General features: G+C 40.8%; 1 pseudogene; it reads left to right on the forward strand.

Moving 5' to 3' along the window:
• The first annotated feature begins 4,586 nt into the window (after positions 1-4,586).
• Positions 4,587-5,584, forward strand: LOC145688735 (large subunit ribosomal RNA; annotated as a pseudogene).
• The last annotated feature ends 9,898 nt before the right edge of the window (positions 5,585-15,482 follow it).

Here is a 15,482-nt window from a genome sequence, read left to right on the forward strand (position 1 = left end):
ACGCAGATAATACTGCTCGCCTATGTTTGGAGCAATCAAATAAAGTCTCACTACACATTTCCCTCGTTGTCTCTTAGAGAAACTTCGCTCTACAGCTGCCTTCTCGTGCCCACGCTAATATATAACAGTCTGCTGGTCTTCCAAATGGATCGGTAATATTTCAACAGCAGGCTGTCTCCGTCATCTTAAACTATAATATCCGCCATGCAGCATCACTTGCGCTTATGTATCTGTACCTGTTGGTAACTTATTTTTCTACATTTTTGCTAACAGTCTCTTTATTCACGACTGCCATATTTGCAAAATCATTGCCCCTAGTAATATATATATATAAACAAATAATTTACCACTCTGCTATGATAACTATAAATTTATGTGACAATCATATGTCAGGAGTGTTCCAGCATTATACGGAACCAAATTTCAACATTGCGTATACCACACTCTATGACAAACTTGTTACCCTCATTTCGTTTATAACACACAATCCCATACACGTCCTTATACGTCACCTCCGTCGTTCTTTTGGAAAAATACTTGGAACATTTCTTTACTTCAGCTTCCCAGCAAGGAAGGTTCGTTCTGTGGGTTGGTAAGCATGTACCGCGAATCAATCTGCCTCCTGCCTCAGATCGACCTGGAATTTCTGCTCTGATATAAAAATCAATTTCATCTGATTGCACCGGTCCATCCTCCACGGAGAAACAAATGTGTGCATGTAAGAAGCCGCGCTTATGAAATTTTATAACCCATACTATGTACACCAGTGGGCCGAGAAATGCACCTGATCTTATATCACGCAAAAGTTCTTGAAACTTCACGTCAAACACTGTGCAAACAACATTGGGACTTTTCGTACAGCCTGCACCTCGACTTACGGATCTTTAACCAAGAAGCTAAAGTTGCTATAGTCAGAAAAAAGTTCCAAGATGACTAACAATTGACATAGCATTCAAATACTTCACCTTAATATATCGAGGTCCGCCCGTAAAAGTGTTCGGTAAATACACTTTCCCCGGTACAATTCCACCTTCACCTTGAATGGTCTCATTTCGTCCAATGTCTTACCACTTGTTTTCCTTCTCCATCCGGAACATCACGACCACTAATACGAGGGGGGTGGATAAGTTCTCAGCCTCATCAAGAAAGCAAGTAGATAGGAAGCGAAGCTTGGTGTTTTTATTCTACATATTTCCCTTGTAGTGCAATGCATTTTCCACATCGCTTCTGCAGTGCTTGCAGGCCAGATAAATAGAAGTCGGATGGATGCTGTAAAAACCAGGCTTCTGTTTGAGAAATGACGTAATCGACGCCATTGAAATGCGTACCCTTTAAAAACCTTTTCAATTTAGGAAAGAGATAAGTCTGATGGAGCCGAATCAGGCGAATTAAGTGGACGTTTCTGAATTTGAAACCGTAGGTCCTCCAAATTTTCCAATGTCAGACGTGCCTTGTCTGAGGGGGCATAGTCCTGTAGGAAGATTACTCCTTTTGACAGCTTTGAACGTCTCTTCTTCTTTAGTGCTGCTTTGAGTTTGTCCAGAAGAGGTGTAAATAACTTGCATTGCTAGTTTCATCCGATTTCAGATAATCCAGCAATATAATTCCTTCACAATCCCAGAAGACTGTAGCAAGGACCTTAGCAGAGGAGCGCTGTGTTCTAGCCTTTTTTCGACGTGGAGAACCGCTGTGGCGCCATTCCGCCGATTGGTGTTTCATCGTGGGATCGTAGGAGTATGACCAGGTTTCAACTGTTACCAACCGTTGCAAAAAATTGGCCTTACCCGCTTTAAATTGGGACAGAACTGCTTTACTTGCCTCCACCCGTTGACGCTTCTGATGTGTGTTCAAAAGTTTTGGAATCAATTTTGCCACGACCTTCCCCATACCCAAGTCTTCATGGATAACTTTCCGCACCCGTTCATGACTAATGCCAATGTGTCCTCTATCTGTTTGAGTGGTATTCGGTGATTGTAAAGTATCATCCGGTGAATGACGTCAATAATCTCGGAAGAGGTCACTGAAATTGGTCTGCCACACCTTGGATAATCGTTCAGACAAAACTGCCCACGTTTGAAGTTCGCTTCCCATTTCTCCACAGTGGCATACAATTGTGCCTTGTCCCCCAATGTCGTGATAAGGTAATTGTAGATCGATTTTGGCGAGAGTCTCTTTAGGAAGAGGTACTTGATGAATGCGCGATGTACAAATTTACTAATTTCTGGGACGTGGGCTGATATCCTCACTTTGGACTTGAAAGAAAAAAAAAGTTTAAAATTGGTTTAGTCAAACCAAATTTTGTACAGTAGCTTCACAAATTATAATCCTTATAAACGTATATAACTTTTATATCTAGCTTTGTTTGAGCCTGAGTAGGCTGAGAACTTCTCTACCTACCCTCGTAGGTACCTACAACTCACGCAAAGTAGCCGCACATAACACTTGATCAATTTCCTCCTCAGTAAACATTATATACCTTAGCCTGTCCTCTTCAATCCCTGAGTAGTACACCGTGCTCGTGGGTTTTCTCGGGGTTCTCCCGTTTCCTCCCACTTTCTTCATTCCACCATTTCACTCATCTCTCATTATCACCTTCTCCTTTAGCCTAACCGGCATAACCGTGGGACGTAAAACTCAAAGATTTCATTTCATTTTCAATCCCTGAGTACATACCCACAAGCCAAGTATGTGAAAGCCGCCCAAACTCTCGAAATTTTGTCTCGAACAATGAAACGCACCTCTCATACTTCAGTGTATTCAACCTTTTCTTATTACTCTCCCGACCCACACACCATCCTAGCGTACCATGAGGTTACAACAACGGATACTGAAAAAGTTCATACAGTCATCCACAATGGCTATCAAATAAAGACGTTTATCCCCAATCTTCTATATAACCACCTTCTTCGGATAGTATGTCTGCTTCTCCCGACTCACAACAATAGCCACTTCATGCGCAATAGGACGATCTCGTATATTTGCCGCATGCTCAGCCCTACTTGTGTTCTCAAAGACCAGATGCGCATTATCTGAAGGGTCATTTGCTAGTTCTTTGAACTGTTCAATGTACGGGTTCCTAGCCACATTCGCCAAATAGTCACCGATTTCCTTCACTATCGCCAAATAACTCCTCATCCAACCGATTTCTCGCTACCCGTCATCAATATGCATACCATCATTATTTAGCAGACCTCCGGCATACGATAAATCAAAAGTGTAATGATAAACCTTTCCAAGTATCTTTACAAATGAAAGACCGCTAGGACGCTCATTCCCTTGAGGTATTACTAAAGCATTAAACGAAACTAAATTGTTGTAATACCTTGCATTATTTCAAAATTCGGAATAAGAGTAAAACGGTGCTTCGAGTAGAGGAAAGTAAACTACGATTAACACCCCCTCTTCACACCACCATTCCTTCCCATCTTTTTCTCCTTTAACAAGCATGTTCCGGAAATCGAACATCTATAAGTGTCAGAGGACAAAAGGCTAGATTTCTTAAATACATACAATTGCACAGCATCTAATTCAACATCAGACAACTGACCAATATGCCTTTCGGGACGCAAAGCAACCGGAAGAGCCGAACTTTTCCCTTCTTTTGCACTGCTGAAGCTTCCCTGCTAACTACAACAGGCACTCCTCTACCTTCAACGCTAACGCAAGGTTGCAGAACATTAACACTAACAGTCTTCCTTTCGTTATCCTCTTACATTCTCTTTCTCCCACTTTTTCCTTAACAGTTCTCCCACTGCTCTTACGTTTAATGCACTGCTTACTAACGCCATTATTTTGACTAGTGACAGCAACGTCCACAACACAGTCTTTTGTATACCTCACACGTCCATCAGTATACTCTTGAGTCTGTGCGCACCTTCCAGATTTCCTGTTAACTGCCCTGCCCTGACGGTAACTGAACGGATTTCAAAAAATCTTTCGTTGTTCGAAAGCTTACTTAGTGTCGCTAATAATACACTACATTTTATCGCAAAAAATGTGCACTTGTGCAATGAGTGTATTTTTTGATTCATTATTTCCTGATGGAAAGATTGTCCAATACCAATGATGGTACACTATATTTTATCCCGAATAATGTGCCTTCAGGCTCTGAGGCCGTCATTTCTTGCTTCATTATATATGTAAGAAATTTTCAGAATGTACTGAACGGATTTCAAAATTTCTCTGTGTTGGAAAGCTTATCTGATAAAAGCGACGATACCATGTAGACGATATCGAAATATTAAGCGCTCCCTTTTGGATTATCGTGCGTATTCCTTGCATACTTTTGTAATCTTCTGCTTGTAATAAACTGTTGATAGGCCACGTAGTTAGGCAGCTTGATTTTGTCATTTGTATTTCTGTTATATTGTTTTTTATATATTCTATTGTAATTATTTATACCAGCAACTTTGCTTTTGGGAATTGTAATGTCAATATTGTGGTACCTATTCTATACGGAATGACCTTCAGCCGCGTATAGCCAAATGCTTCGTCATATAATTAGTGCCAGGCATGAATGGATTAACGAGATTCCCACTGTCCGAATCTACTATCCAGCAAAACCACAGCCAAGGGAATGGGCTTCGAAAAATTTGCGGGGAAAGAAGACCGTGTTGAGCTTGACTCTAGTCTGATACTGTACGGAGACATGAGAGTTTAGCATAAGTGTGAGACTCTTTACGGGGTCGCCGGTGAAATACCACTACTCTCATAGTTTCTTTACTTACTCGGTGAGGCGTAACGCGTGCGTCGTTCTTCGTGTTTGGCGTATGGTATTCTTGAACGAAGTCTGGCAAGTTTGTCTTCTCGGACGATCCGATCCGAGGACACTATCAGGTTGGGACTTTGACTGAGGCAGTACATCTGTCAAAGAATAACGCAGGTTTCCTAAGGCCATCTCAGCGCGGACAGAAACCTCGCGTAGAGCAAAATAGCAAAAGCTGTCTTGATCCGGATGTTCAGTAAGCATAGGGACTGCGAAAGCACGGCCTATGGATCTTTTTGGCTTGGATAGTTTCCAGGAAGAGTTGTCAGAAAAGTTACCACAGGGATAACTGGCTTTTGAAGCCCAATGCTTTTATAGCGACGATGCTTTTTGATCCTTCAGTGTCGGACCTTTCTGTCATCGTGAAGCGTTAGATTGTTCACCAAATAATAGGGAACGTGAACTGATTTTAGATCGTCAAGAGGCAGGTTAGTTTTAGCCAACTGATGCGCGATTGTTGCCACAGGAATCCTGCTCAGTACGAGAGGAACTGCAGGTTCGGACAATTTTTTTTCTTCACTCAGTCAAGCAGCCGGTTCTATGACGCTACCATCCGCTGGATTGTACGTGAGCGCTCTAAGGTAGAATCCGATCTAGGCAAAGCAACGGTATCTGGCATCCCTCCTTTGAAAGTGCATTTACTACGCGAATAGTAGGGGTGGGCTCGTCGTACTTTACATGACCAATGGTTTGCGTCAAGTGTAGTGTGAGGGCGATATTGATATTTAGAATCTCTGTCGTGAGTTACACCAGGGAGATGTTGAAGTTTGGGACGTGGATCCTCTGTAAACGAGTTAAATAACTGGCTAAGGAGGATTCGTCTTGTCGGATAGACGAGACCTCCGGGATATCGTGAAAAGAAAAACATAAATTTGATTTAACCATATACTTTTCTGTATCAATGGGCGAACAATAATAGTTATAAAGTAAATTAGAACACGTTTACATTTCGTTCACGCTTGTGGCAATTTTTATTCTAAATTAATTTTTTTAGTTATTTTAAGGAAATTGTTGAAGCCAGAGTAGTGCAATTTCTCGAAGACATGAAGCTAGATACTCTGCATGGGACTATATAAAATAATTATTGTATCTCCATTTTTCTTTGAAAGAGAAGAGTCTTTGAAATGCTCCAAAAAGTTGAAAATTTGAAGGTAAACAGCGGCCATGTTGACCGTCAGGACCTGCGAACGCAGCCAGCAATTGTTGATGGCAACACGAAATCACGTTCTTTATAAATTGTAATGAAACCTAGAAGGTAGAATAGTGAAATTTCTAGACAGAGTGTACGCAAACACAGTACATCGGAGTACGGTGTCTGGTTCAAAACTCCCACAGGCAAAACTCGCACTCAAAAATGTATCAACGCCCAGACAATCGGTCATAACTCCCATACAGACATACAAACCTCCAAATGCACGAACGGTCGTAACTCCCACAGCCAAAACTCCCCCACACAAATTTCAAAACGACCACACTATCGGTCCTAGCTCCCACACAAACGGACAAAGCAGCCACACATAGCAACGGGCACAATTTTTACATAAATAGAGAAAACACCCGCATAATCGGAGAAATCTCCCACACGCAGAAATTGTCACAACCAACACACAAATGAACAAAACTCGTGCACAATCTAACAAATCCCCTACACTTTAAAATGATCTTAGTTGTACGTCTTGTAAGTTTCACACGCTGAAAATAATTTAAAAAGTCCAAAAAACGTTTATATTTCAAAGTGGACAAGGTGGTAAGTGGACAAATCTTCCACATGTCAAAGGGTAAAAACTCCCACAGAAATGGACAAAACTCCCACACTTTAAAACGGTCGTAACTGCCACAGAAATTGACAAAAGCCCCGCATGCCAAAACTGTCATAAGTGCATGAATTAAATATGTAATATTTTGTGTGAATGAAATGTGGGTCACGTGATCTCCCTCAAATAGCAATAGGAGCAAGAATTTTGGTCTTTGTCTGGCATGGAATACCAAGACTAAGAGCATATTCAGGGATCCCGATGCAATACCAAGATCTACCTGCAAGAGTCCTGCAGCTAGTATTTGAATTGTTTTTTTTTAAAGAAATTATATGCCGTTAAAGAAAAGTATGTATAATTATTGCTATTAACGATTGAAATCTTTCCTTGTACTCCAGAAAGAGCATAAAAATTACGAATTTTAAATTGATAAAGTATATGAAACAAAGCTAAATATAAAATATATAAATCTCAAGCAATTGTACAGGGCTTCCTTTTGCTTTATACAATATACATATTTCCTTTCCAGACTTCCATATTTCGCTCAATAAAATTCTGGAAAATATATGCTGTGCTTGATCTTTACTGCTCTTTACTCTCATATGTTTATGCAAATTACAACAAACACAAAAGTTTATATAGAATAAAGAGTAAGATGGAAGTAATGACCGTGGAAAGGGATCAACAAATTTACAACGCTTACATTGCTTACATTGATATTTTCGTTTCGCACCAAATCACTGCTCTACAATCTCAAAATAATTTTAGTCGTTTGATCACTCGTTTCTGTCTCCCAGAACTCTCCACAGAGATTATTCCTAGTATAGCACATGGTGGCTCCCCAGGGGTAGTCCTATATTGTCAGTTCAAACGCATCAGGATCGAGCGTTGCATTCTGCTCACTTTTCGGATTTTGTCATCGCGTTCGACAAGCCTGTAAGCCTACGATCTGGCGCAGTACGGCAACACCGAAGTCCACATGCTGTCATTGTACCCTCTGATGTGGCCAGGTTGGAGTTGGAGCCTTCTTCCTCCTAGAGATAGGATCCTCTGTGGTATGCTGCTTGCTCGATTGAAGGAATACTCAATATGCTTCTGCATATTGAGTGATTCATCTAGAATCACTCCGAGGTACTTAGCATGCCGAACCCTTTTGATGTTCTGCTTGCTTAGTTCGACGATGGAGTCCCGGAGGAGCCTGGCCCGAACATCATATATACCGTTTTTTACTGAGACAATCAACTTATTCCTGCTGCACTAGGCGTCAAGGCGTGGTAAAATAACATTCCGTTTTACCCCAATTTCTCTGCAGAAGTCTGCCCACGTGAGTACGAGTAGGTCGTCCACGAATGCCACGAGATCAAATGTCTCTGGTATTCTCAGTACCTCCTTTAGGAGTAGTTCCATCGCTACATCCCACAGAGCTCCGCTCCGAGATCCCTGGGGACAGGTCTTGGTGTACGTTTTGGATATGCGAACACACCCGATCTGGAACCACACGTTCCTGTTCTTGTAATAATCAAGGAATCTCATACAGGTTCCTAGGACATCGTATCTCCCTGAGGCATCCGAAGAGGGTCGGCCAAAAGAGATTATGGAAAGTCCTATAAATGTCAACGAAAATATCTAATATTTTATTGGCGCCCCCTTGATCATCCTGAGCACATGATTGACAGCATCCTTAGTTGGTTTGCGTGGAGGGAAGACGTACGGATTGTCAGCCATCCCAGTTTTTTCGAGGTGCAGTGTCAACCTCCAGATAAGCAATTTTTCTTGCATTTTGCTCCGCACATTCAATAAGGAAATTGGTCTGTACGATTTCTTATCTTGTGGATCCTGTGAATCCTTATCCTTGCGAATGCTGAATGCGACCATTTCTGCGTCCTTCCAGATAGCAGTCTCTCTCCTCTGTTCCAAACATGTACAGAGCTGTCATCGTTCCAGCAAATCTGTTAAAACATTGGTTAACGACTTCGTGTTAGATCCCGTCTGGACGTGCAGCCCTACAGGACCGCTTTCCTGAGAACGCTTCCTTCACCTCTGCTTCCGAGAACATGGGAATGTGCTTTTCTGCATCGTACTCTTAGTGATTTCATCACGCATTCTTTGATCAGCGTCATCCTTCTCGGGAGTGTCATCCGGGAGAAGGAGTTAGATCATGATCGCTTCAGTTAGCTCTTTTTGGAGGATTTGCATGAACTTTGGCGTTCTAATCTTTTTGCTGACAATTTTGTAAGGCACACCCCAGAGAAGAGTTTACAGATTGCTCTGGACGTAAACCTCCCATGAGGCAGCTCTAGCGTCGTTGAGAGACTGTTTAAACTCTACCTTCACGGCGTTGTATTGTGGCGGACATAAATCATTGATCAGATAGTTGCGACTGCTTACAAACAAATGCATAGTATGTGAATAAGCACGTTCATATCTGTAGTTTGGTGTGGAGAAGAAACAAGCTTTCAAATCAAAGGTTTACGATCAATTCAAGTTGTTAATATAAAATATGCCGAAGATAAGTGACTTACATCGTCATGGAACAAATACGAAAGACATTTTGAAATTAAGAAAAAACTAACATAGAACTTCTCAAGCGGAGGCAAAGAAACCTAACGCAACCACATTAAAGACGAACCATTTACCGCGTAGTGATCGTGGTGCAGTGGTCAAGACGCTCGACCAGTTATCTGCAGTTTCTTGGATGGAATCTCCGTCTGGGAAGTATTTTTTTCTTACTTTAGAATTTTTGGTGGCGATGACACATGTTTTATCATCTTCAGAAATGTGAATACTCTGATGTTTCATTATTTGAATTATCAAATCTTCAGGAATAATAATAAACTAATAATAATAATTATTATCTCGTAGAAGATTGAGAGCTAGTAGCTAATTATCGCTCAGGTCATACCATTACAAGCAGAAACGTGACATTTGGCAGTAATTTTGCGGTTTTGTTTAATGTTGCCCACGAGAAGAGGAATTTCTCATCTCTTTTCTAAAATAAATAGCATTACAATTATCATTATACGTTCGACAGAGGGCAAGGCTAACTCAAATTATCGTTTCAGGGGGCGAGGTGGCTCAGTGGTAGAGCGTTCACCTCCGGTGTTTGGGTTCCCTGGTTCGATCCCAGCTCGCGCCGCGTGGAATTTGTGCTGGACAAACACCGTGCTCGTGGGTTTTCTCGGGGTTCTCCAGTTTCCTCCAACTTTCTTTATTCCACCATTTCACTCATTTCTCATTATCATAGTCTCCTTTAGCCTAACCGGCATAACCGTGGGACGTTAAACTTAGATTTTATTTCATTTATTTGAAATTATCGTTTCGGTTTGGAGATGAGAATCGAGACGAGACGAAAAGTATCGTAAATATTTCTCGTCTTGTTTCGATTCTCAAAATAATGAATGTCCATTGTTTAAGTAACAATTGTTCTGTAGACTGAAAGTTATAGGCTATAGGGTATTTTGTTAATTTGTATTTCGGAGCTCATTGAATTATGGTCTGTGTAGGTATTTTTGTAGCAAAGCTTTTATAATTACCTCTTCATATTCTACTATTTAGTTTATTATATGCCGTACTGTTGAATGATGTTCAGTTATTTTTATTGCAGTTGTTTTCCTTAAAATATACATTAGAATACTTTCTACATGAAAGTTTAGTTGAATGCTTTCGTTTAATATTTGGGTAGTTGCAGTGGTGTCTTGAAGTTGTGGATCTCCTTCCCCGAAATCCCTAATTCTAAGTAAGTTTTGCCAAATTTTGGGGCAACTTTACAACTTATAATACCATTATTATAACTTATTATTATTATTACTGAAGTGATGTGAATTTAATTGTTGCCCCTCTTTCACCCAGTTCCCCCCCCAGTAGGCGTTGTACTGGACAAACTCTATGTGTGTAGGTTTTCTCCGAATTTCGCTACCTCCCACTTCCTTTATTCCAATATTTCTTTCATTCTCATCATCGACGTCTTCTCTAACTTAGCCGGCATAACCATTACTTAAAAACAAATTTTCTTGCGGTTGTTTTGAATTCAGTATCCCTACTGTCTACATGAAATTTGCGTGGATACATTCCGTTTAACATTTATCAAGTTATTGGGACGTATGCAGAGGTTATGTTCTGATAGTCCTGACACTTTTCTCCAATCCTGACTATTTTGTAACATTTGGCTAACACTCGGGGCGACTTTACAGATTTTAATACAATCTCTCGCCATACGCAATTTGTCTTCCATCTTCTTCTTCTTCTTCTTCTTCTTCTTCTTCTTCTTCTTCTTATTATTATTATTATTATTATTATTGAATATTAGAGACCTCAATTTTACGTCCTATTAAAATGTAAATAAGCTTACTGAAATTAAGAAAAATCAAAAGTTTTTTGGACCCTTTATAAGGGTGAAATGCTTTATAAGACATACTTAGGAATAAAAAGAGGGAGAAAAGAAGGTGTCAGCTACTGGACAATATGAAAATCGAAACTTCGGATGCTTTAACAGAAACTAAGTAGGATTGGTCTTCATCACATACATAGTAACGCCCTTTCTTTGGGTAAAATACTTTGGATTGTGTATGCGTTATATTGATATTTTAAGAAAATATACATACAAATATATATAAAAAAGAATAGTTCGTATTTACAAATTTTGGTTGAGCAGTTGTATGGAACGTGTTGGAAATGGTGAATGAAAATATTATTTCTAGTAACCGTGGAAGAACTTAGCGCGTTTAGCAAGAATTCATGAATACAAAAGGTACGGGTCATAAATGCGTTTGAAACTTTATTCTTTCATCGTGGAATTGTTTCTAAGTTTTCAGAGAGTACGAATCGAGATTGCAGACTCTGACGTCATCTTGTCAGTATTTCCCCTGTGAAAGAAGTCGTCTCAACTCTAACTTGTAAGAACGAGAGAAATTGATTATTTTTCATGTTAATATACGTCAGAAATATCAACATTGTAAATTATTTAAAAAATCCTATATTCTTCGGCGGGAATCGAACCACGTTTGTCTAGCACGATGTCCACTAGTCCTGAGCTGGATGGAATAGGGGGAACCATTAAATTAACAAAACTTCAGTAATAATAATAGTTATAATAATGGTGTTACAGGTTTTAAAGTTGCCCCAAAATTGGGCAAAACTTATTTAAAATTAGAGATTTCGGGGAAAGGGTTCCAGACCTTCAAGATACACCTCTGCAAGTACCCAAATTTTAAAGGAGAGAGTTCCACTAAAGTGTCATGTAGAAAGTATTCTACTGTATATTTTCAGAATAATAACTGTAGAAAAAATAACTGTATCACTCAATAGTAAGGCATATAATATACTAATTTTTAGGATATGCAGAGGTAATTCTAAAAGCTTTGCTACAAAAATACCTACACAGACCATAATTCAATGAGCTCTGAAATACAAAGTAACAAAATACCCTATAGTCTATAAGATTCAGTCTACAGAACAATTGTTAGTTAAAGAATGGACATTCACTATTTTGAGAATCGAGACAAGACGAGAAATATTTACGATACTTTTCGTCCCGTCTCTATTCTCATCTCCAAAGGAAGACGATAATTTGAGTTAGCCTTGTCCAGTGTTGAATGTATAATGTTAATTGACATTTTATTTCTTTTAGAAAAGAGATGAGAAATTCCTCTTCTCGTGGGCAACATTAAACAAAGCCGAAATATTGCTGACAAATGTGACGTTTCTGATTATGATGATATGACCTGAGCGAAAATTAGCTACTAGCTTTTAATCTTCTACGAGATGATAACTATTATTAGTTTATTATTATTATTATTATTCCTGGAGATTTTTAGTTCAAGTAGTGAAACATCCGAATATTCAAATATCTGAAGATAATAAAACATGTCATCGCCACTAAAAATTCCAAAGTAAGAAAGAAAAGTTCTTTCCAGACGTAAATTCAATTCAAGGAACTGTAGATTACTGGTTGAGCGTCTTGGCCACTGAATCACAATCACTGCGATGTAAAGGGTTCGTCTTCAGTGTGGTTACGTCAGGTTTCTTTGCCTCTGCTTGCAAAGTGGGTGTGTTACTTTTCTTCATTTCGAAACTTTTTTCGTATTTGTTTTATCATAATTATGCTCAATTATCTTCGGTATATTTTAAAGTTAACAACTTGAATTGTTCTTAAACCTCTGGTTTAGAAGTTTGTTTCTTCTCCACACCTACAGATATAAAAGATTTAATTTTCATACTGCATTTGTTTCAAAGCAGTCGCCATTACCTGATCAATGATTTATGTCCGCCACGATACCTTGCTGGTCTTTCCCGTCAGAAGTTGTCATCTAGTGCAGATTTGTACTGCTTCATTTTCCTTCTGCTGGTTGCTTGCAGCCTTGATAGTAGTCGCGCCCATCAAGGCATGGAAGCCATACCCAGCCGGCAAGGCAGCTGCTGACTGCGTTCGATAGCAATCACAATGCAATTTTGTAGTCTGCTTGCTGATTCACGCACGGACAGCACCAAGACCTGAACCAGATCAGTACATCCCTAAGCAATTCTCAATTCAGGAGCCTAGGGTTGTATCTTGATCTCTGGTGTTACAGCTCCTTGAAGCCCATTTTGTCACTTGTCAGTACGAAATTAACCAAATCGCTGTCGCTATGCTTGATAGCGTCGTGCACTCTCGAATCCTGTAATTCGCCAGTCGTGGACTCATTAACAGGAGTAACGACAATATTCTCAGTTGCTCTCACTCGATTAGAGTAGGTGGGAATATGACTAGGCCGGTTTGGCACAGTCAGCCGAAATTTGAATTAGCTCTTCTAACAACTCACCCCTGCCATCCAGCACTCGAGTGTACCGGAGGAGGAACTTTGCATTGGCATAAGACATGATGACTACCTACCTCTCGGGAAACACTAATAGTATCTCCCGCATCCTATTGATGAACGCCTGAATGGGATAGCTGAAGTGGAAGTGCATGTCCACTAGAATTATCGTGCCTTACGTGCTCTGCACTTCCGCACAGATAGTGTGCTCATCCGACAATTCTGAGCTCACAGTCATCCGAAGATTGCGGTTCTGCAGTACGAGTGAAGCTTTTACTTGCTGTCCTTTCATCGTTGCCTGCGCCACGAAAGGCAAGTCCGATAATTTCCCATACTCGGTATGGGGTTCTTGCAGAGTGATGTTGTATACTGACAAGTCTTCCGCTAGTTTGCGGACCTCATACATAACAGATCTGGATTGCATTGCGTTCAATTGTAGTACCTTATAGGTATTAAGTTCTCCGACCACTCGAGTTACCAGTTGTGTTGTTGTGTTAGCCAAATTACAGCTCATACTCGGTGTGTTCAATTATTCTGTGTAACAATATCTTGTAAGTGGTGCAGTCCTTTTCTTTACCGGAAAATTTTTGCTTAGGATTCGTACACGGAATGCAAGTTGCTTCAGGATCCTTGCAGGGACAAGTTTCCTTCTTGTGGTCTCTAACACCACAATGGGAGCACACCTGCTCCGACCTACAGTGTTTAGTGACGTGACTGAGATCACGGCATTTGAAACAACCAGGCACAACAAGGAAGTCCTTGACCAACAGACTGGAAGCACCATAAAAAGCATGTTTTCCGGCAAGAAGGTGGTTGCGAAAGAAGGAGCACTTTTGGCCTCCTACGCATCGTATATGTTAACCAGTGATCTCGTTTACGCGGAAGCTCAACCCAAAGCTTCTCTGAGAGTTTTTGATTTTCCTAGATTTTCCACAGATCTTATGCCGATTCAGTTTCTATCACCACGCTGTTTCTTGCGTTCCGCAACACTCTCATCTTAATAGCATCCTTTGCAGGATTTATAACCTGGGTCAGGGTCTTCCGTATGTCCTTTGGGTTTTCATTAGCCTTTAGCTTAATGAATGCATCTTGTCAAGTCTGTGCTACTGGTTTTTCACTAGCGGCCTGCCTCTGCACAATTCAGGGATACCTGGCGACTAAGTGTACGAATGACACAGGTTGTGATTGGCTTTCATTTGTTTGAGTAACCAATTTGAGCGTCAGCTCTTGGTTCGTCGCATCCGATTCCTCGGTATTTCCGAGGTGGTCCATGGCCCATTGTATCAACCTCTCTTTCAGGTAACGTTAGGGCCTTCTGGGTTACTCGTTCTGCCACTTTGAGTGGAATCCAAAAATTCAGCATTCTCCATGTGTAGAAGTTGAGTATTTGGTATCCTTGTCACTTCCTCCGGCCCGGAACCTGACGGGGCACTACTTACCTCAGGACCACTCTCGCTAAGGTTACTTTCATTGAGCGGAGTTTCTGGTTGATTGCTTTCTGTCTGCCGGCCCTGTCTGCCCATTTACCAGCTCTGCATTTTTCTTTTCCGTAGACCACTGTTGTTCCCATTATTGTGAACAGCTTGTGTTCCCCTTCGATTCGGTTAGGAGGATTCCTTACCGGTGACTCTGGTCCTCTTTCCCGTATCTTCTGGCTTCCTCTTTGAGGGTACCATGTTTGATTTTTTAGACCTTTCCTCTATACATAATTCCCACATATCTATGGGAATATCCCAACTGGGAAGCTACTCCCTCTGCCAACTGTGCCCTTACAGCTGTTGCCCGGAAGAACCATCGTGAACATGCATTAGCGTACTGTAGTCCCGCTCCCTTCGCAATGATTCACCATATTCGGTGGTGTGAAACTCTCACCTAATCAAAAACTACTGCTTCTCAAAATTGGTTTCGGCTAGTCATTGTGTGCACCTACACACAAAAACCTTCAATAGGGCGGTGCGTAACCTATACGCTACCTTCTTTTGACACCTTCTCTTGACCTGGGAGACGAAAACTCTGGTCTTCTTTCCCTAGTATGTAGGGACAGTGGTGATCTCATTAATCCACTCACGCGCAACACTAATTAAATGATGAGGCATCTGGCTGCTCTTTTGCACACGCGTATATCGGGACGGAACGTATGAAAGGCGTCCCGTCTGTCTATGGTTACCAAAC

This window comes from Thermobia domestica, chromosome 6 (assembly GCF_964235325.1).
Source record: "Thermobia domestica chromosome 6, izTheDome1.hap1.1, whole genome shotgun sequence".
Taxonomy (NCBI): domain Eukaryota; kingdom Metazoa; phylum Arthropoda; class Insecta; order Zygentoma; family Lepismatidae; genus Thermobia; species Thermobia domestica.